Here is a 6,000-nt window from a genome sequence, read left to right as displayed (position 1 = left end):
GCTCTGGTTACAAAAACAATCCCCTTCCCAGGCTGCAAGCACAGCGAGGGCTGAGCAAGCCTTGAGAGGCAGGGGGTGGGCTTTGCACCGAGCCCCCCTCCAAAAACCTCAGCCTGTGGTGCTTTGGCTGCAGCCTGTGTGGCGAGGAGCAGCCCCAGCACAGGCTGAGGCTGGTGAGGAGGAGAGGGAGGCGGCACCGCTGCGAAACGGGCCCAGATGAAGATTTGGGAGGCGATGCTGCAGGCTCCCGAGCACGCTGCACGGGCTGGTGTTAGCCTCGGAGAGCAACAGCTGCCTGGGAAAGGCCCAGGGTGCCGCTGAATATGGATGAGGAGCAGGGAGAAAAATAAAAACCAAACTTTTCTTTATCAGGGGAGGCCTGGTCCTGCCGTCTGCCACCGGGATCCGGGCCAAACTGCTTGATAGAGAGAGAGACCATCTGGATCGTCTGATGGGCTCTGGGTTTGGTTAAAATGAAGCAGAAGCTTTTTTTTGCAGGAGAGGAGTTTCCATGGGAAGATCTGGGGAAGGATTCCAGGGTACGCGCCAGACCTGTCGTGCAAAGAGATGCGAAGCAGCTACAAAGCTTCAAACAAAAACTGCTGCCAGCTTTACGCCAACCCCCCCAGGGCAGCACCCGGGCACCACTTCCATCCACCCGGGATGGGCCACGGCACGCTGCTGACCCGCCTGGCCCCTCTGCGTGCTGGGCACGGACAGAGCTGCAGACAGCCAGGATCCGCCGCTCCCGGCCTTCCCAGGCACGCAGCAGCCCCCGGGCAGCTCTTCCAGCAAGCGGGATTTGCTCAGGGTAGGACCAAGCACCGGTGCATGCAAAACAGCCTCTGTGCCTGCCCAGAGCCTGCTCCCACTCCCTGCATCACCACCAGAAGGTCTGCACTGGGGCTGTGCTTTGAGCTCTTCCACCAGCCCAAATGCACCCAGTCTGGGAGCGGCTGCAGGACCCGGCTGGAGACGTGCCGGGACCCCCGGCTGCCCCACATCCCCCGGGGACCTCTCTGCCATCCGTGGCCACAGCTGTCACAGCCGGCCGGCTCGTGCTGGGAGGGCAGGCTGCCTTTGTCGCTTGGCTTCAGAGGATGAGGCATTGTTTGGAGCGGGCGGCGTGTCGGCCCCGCCACGGCACCTGTTGGGCGTGCGCAGCCGACAATGCCCTTGATGGGTCTATTATGGAGTGGGGCGGGCAGCCGGGGGCCGCTGGGATCACAGTAAATCTCGCCTGGTTAGCAGCAGCAGCAGGCAGGGCTGGGCGTGCTGAGGAGGCACTTTCTGGTGAGTCTCCAGGGATAAGACCCGGCTCCCTGGCAGACACCATCGGTGTCACCCTGCAAACGTGGCCAGCATTGTCCCCGAGACACTGCCAACACCTTCCTGCGAGCGCTGCCAGCATCACCCTGCAAACCCTGCCAGCATCTCTCCGTGAGTGTGGCCCCGCTGACTGCAGGAGGGGGCTGAGCCCCACAGCCCGGCTTCCCGAAACCACTTCTAGCCCACAAGGAAAACATTCGCACTGAACAGCCCAGACACAGCTGGAGAACGCTGTTCCCAGCGCGGCTGGACACACCAGCAGTCTGGGAGCAAGCTGGTTCGAATAAACCACAGGCGAGGAGGTGCTTGCGAGGCGCCTCGCACATGGGAGCACTATTGTTTGTGCAGCGTGGGACCGGGGGCTCGGGGTCCCCAGATGCAGGGGTTGTTCCACATCCGTGCAGCGCATGCACACGCGCTCTGCCCTGCCTGGAGCCATCCCTCAGCCCTCCTCAACGCAGATGCGTTGGAGGGATAATTTACTGCTTAATAGAGTAACTTGCTATTTGCTTTTGCCAAGCGCATCCAGCGTGTTTCTCCGCGGTGCCATAAACTGCAACGCCTCTGCCATAAAACCCTGTCTCCCTGTAGGAGCAGGTGGGCTTTCAGCTGATGACCCCGGCCACAGGGTAAGCAGAGACGCTGGGCTTTGTTTTTGGAGGAAGAAGGCTTGTTCCCACCGATCCCTTCTGCTTTGTTGCGATCCCTCTCCACACTGACACCCCTGAGCTGGGAAACCATCTAACCTGAAAATAACGAGTGTCTCAGCCTGATGGATGAGGGAGGCAGCAGCTCTGTCCTGATCTTATTAATGAAGACACTCTGGGTGCAGACGAGCTTCCCTCTGCTCCATATTTATGGCTAGCTGGCGGCTGGGCCCACGCTGGGATGCAATCAATAAGCTGCGTGCCCGCGCGGGCTCGTTGTGCTGCCGCAGTGGCAGGCAGCCTCTGCTTTGCTGATCCCAGTGTTCCTCTGCGTCCTCCCCAGCCCTTGTGGAGGCAGAAGCCGCAGCTCCCAGAGCCCTGCACACGGTCAGATCGTGCAGGACAGCGTCGCTCAAATCCGCACCCGGTGGAGGAGGCCCTTCAGGGAGCTGCTGCTGCAAAAAGGAGCTGCAGACCCAGAGGTATGAGCCCAAGGGACTGCGCGCCTGGGTCTGGCCCTGAAGGATGACAAGAGGATGCCAGGTGCCAGAAATAACTTGAAAAGCAGAAGGAAAGGGTTTAGCCTGTCTCGTGGCAGCTCTGCTCAGCTGCAGATGAGTGCAGGGCTGTCACGGGGGCTGGGGGACCCCCCTTGGGGCTACCTGCAGAGCTTTGTCCTTAGGGTGCATCCCTCCCCAGCACCCTGAGCGCTGCTCCCTCCCTTCTCCCTGCCCTCCCTGTTTTTGTTTGCCTTATTCTTAGCCCCAGCTCCCTCCCTGCTGGTCCCCCAGATGTAGGCAGGGAGGAGAGCAGGTCCCCAAGACCACAGGGCCCATGCCAGCCCCAAGGCATGCAGGGGTCTGTCCTGCTCCACATGCTGCCAGCCCCCTCTCGCTCTGCTGCAAACAGCCCTGGTGGGGCACAGCAGAGCAGGGCTGGAGGAGAAGCACCCCAGGACACCCCCACATCCCAAACGTGTGCAGGATGGGGCCCGAGAGCTGGTCCAGAGATCCCACATCTACTCGCCTACACAATTTATGAGCTCCAGCACAGAGCTCTCACAGGGGAGATGAGCAAACAGAACTAAACATGGTAATTTATTCACTCCGTGAAAAAATATTAGTTAATCCAAGCCGATGAGATTGTGAAGCCTGATAACTGGCCTGGCTGGTGCCAACATCTATCGCTAGCAGTGCTTGTGTTTTGTGTCTACATCGTTGCCCTAGGCAGTGAGATACAGCAGCAGCATGACAGCTCCCAGCCACACATGATAATTTAAGAGAAAAAAACATCTTATTCCATCTCTGAACCAGGGCAGAACAGTTTAAAAAAGAAAACCAAGACAACTTGCAAAAATTGATGTAGATAGCAGTGACAGTCTGCAGAACTTATTTGCAAGTCTGGGCAGTGCACTTGAAGATAAAAACTGTTTAATGAAAGGAAGGATGAGTGCTGCTTGTTTGCTTTGTAATGTCACTGCTGTGCAGGAGCGGTGACAGGCCAAGCCAAACACCCTGAAAGCTGAAAGATCCCCTTCCAAGGATGCACCTTCACCCAGCGTTTGGTCCCGATGACTGCAGCCAAGTGCTGGGGCTGTGGTTGCAGGGCCTGAAAACTGTTCACTTTCAGAACTGTGTAAGCAGGCTGACGCTGTCGCTTTGAATCACAGCTGCCTCGGTGCTGTCAGGGAGGCGATATTTGGATTCGCAGCTTTCAAACCAGCTCCTGTGAGTTTTTGCATCCCTTTGTTCGGCACTTTCCAAACCAGAACTGTCTCCCCAGACTCCCAGCCCCGCTTCCCAGCGCGGAGAAGTCCACCTGCTGCTGCTCCCCGCGCCGCAGGGAGATGGGACACGCCAGTCCCTCGCCACCCGAGCGCAGCCCCAGAGGAGAGCACGCTGTGCTGGAAGCTCACCCCGCAGGAAGGCAGCGCTGCTTTCAAACGGACCGCGCCGCTCGCTTCTCCTGCTTCATTTTCAATTGCATGGCGAGGATGCTAATGAGCGTCTGAGCCACGGCAGGCAAGCCCAGGGCATTTCGAATGTGGAAGAACTTCACAGAGAAATAATCTGCATAAAAATCTGAGCCACCATTATTAAGGAGGAAGCAAAAATGCAAGCAGAAACCATCCTCCCTCAGCAGCCAAGAAAGGAAGGGTTCTACAGAGAAAAATGTATTCATTTGATCCATTATTTATATAAAGTGCTCTTTGTAAACCTGATTTCCCATCACCCTGGATGACAGCAGGGGGGAAGACAGGAAAGGAAGAGGCCCAACTTTCAACCTCCAGGGGAGGACGGTCTGCCCGGGCACCCTGCATCGCGCTCACATCCCGCCTGGGGAACAAACACCAGTGCCACGGGGGCACAGAGCTGCAGGCAGGCGGCATCTCCGCACTCCAGGGACAGCAGCGAGGGGGTTTCTGAGCAGACACTGCCTGCCTTTTGAAGGCGGAGGCACCGGCAGGTCCTCACGGTCCCAGTGAAACCGCTTAAGCCACTCAACAAAACCATTAAAAATAAAAGCATTTAATATGGGGTTTTCACATGAACACACCGAAAGGCAGCAGTCTGAAAGGGAACGCACACGGCATGTATAAATAAGAAGAAAGATTACAAGTACTTTGGAAATGACAGACTCTGGGAACGGTTAGTGGCTGCTCTGGGAGGAAGCATCCTTGTGAGGCACCACGGCGCGGGGCAGACAGATGGGGCACATCCAGACACGACAAAACCCCCCTGGCTGTTGGGCAGTGCGAGCAGTGGGGCTGCTACAACCAAGGGGCCTCGAGGCCAGGGCCCTGCCAGCCACCTCTGTGCTCAGCACGGGCTAAAGGCAGGGCTCCGACCCCAGCACCTTCAGTTCTGAGCCTCCTGGGGACTGCCCATGTCTGCAGGCTGCGCCCAGCCCTTTGCAAGGGAAGGCATCCAAGGCGGGCAGAAGGCTTGGCTGATGCACCAGCGATAGTTTATCTCAGGGCTAAGCAAGTCTCAGCTGTGCCAGAAGCCAGCAGGCTCTGAGCTGGAGCTATCAGTGAGGGGTGGCACCGGAGAGGAGAGCTACTTCCCTCCCCTCTGTACAGGAGCGGTGTATTTAGCTTTAGGAGCAAGATTGCTTTGCCAAGCCAACGTCCTCAGAAACAAACACAGCCAAATGTGCCCGGGACAAGGGGGAGAGGAGGGATGGGGTGAATAAAAGCTTCACCCCACGACCGCCTTTACGGTCTCTGCTAACAGAGCTCTGCTGGGGGCTGCAGGAGCAGGGCTTTGGCTCAGCCAAACACACCGTGCCCTTCGGAGAGGAGCACAAAGACAGCCTGAGCCTCTGGAGGGAATGATTACAGACACATCCTAACAGCACGTACGGCTACCACAGCAAACAGCCTCTGCCTTTCCTGACAGCATCCTCGCCTGCCCAGTCCCTGAAGAACCAGAGCTCTTTCCTTGCTGTGACAGAGGCTCCTAACACCAGCAACTCACAATCCCACACCTACGGCCCCACTAACCCCTACGTTCTCAAGGCAGCTGCTCCACTCTGGGGTCAGGCTGGGGACAGGCACCCCAAAAACACCAGGAACATCCCTCTGGACATTGCAGCATGAGGCACGTGGCTTTGTAGCTCTTTAAAAAAAATAAAAATCCGAGTACAAACCCATGACTAACTCCAGCTAAGCTGCTCAGGGCTCCAACAGCCCCCTCTGACAGCTCTAGCCATTCAGACTGAAGTCCCTGCTCGCATCCCGATGTTCACACCTCCTGCCACCAGTTGTCTGGGAGAGCTGTCAAGGACAGAGCTCTAACTCCTGCCGGCTGCTGGTTCTTAAAGATTAGAAGACAATTATAATTGGATTCCAAAGATTATTTGCTTCACCAAGAAGGGCTGAGAAGCATTTAGACGGTTCCCTGACTGATTAAATCTGTATTTCACAGCAGTGACCCTGTGTGTCTCCTCCCAGAGAGCTTGCAGACAGGTACTTGGCAGGACTGGCTTACTGGAGCACTCCAGCTTATAACCCCACAGCTGA

Source organism: Netta rufina (genome assembly GCF_964035555.1).
Source record: "Netta rufina genome assembly, chromosome: 7".
NCBI classification, from domain to species: domain Eukaryota; kingdom Metazoa; phylum Chordata; class Aves; order Anseriformes; family Anatidae; genus Netta; species Netta rufina.
This window is presented reverse-complemented; position numbering follows the sequence as displayed.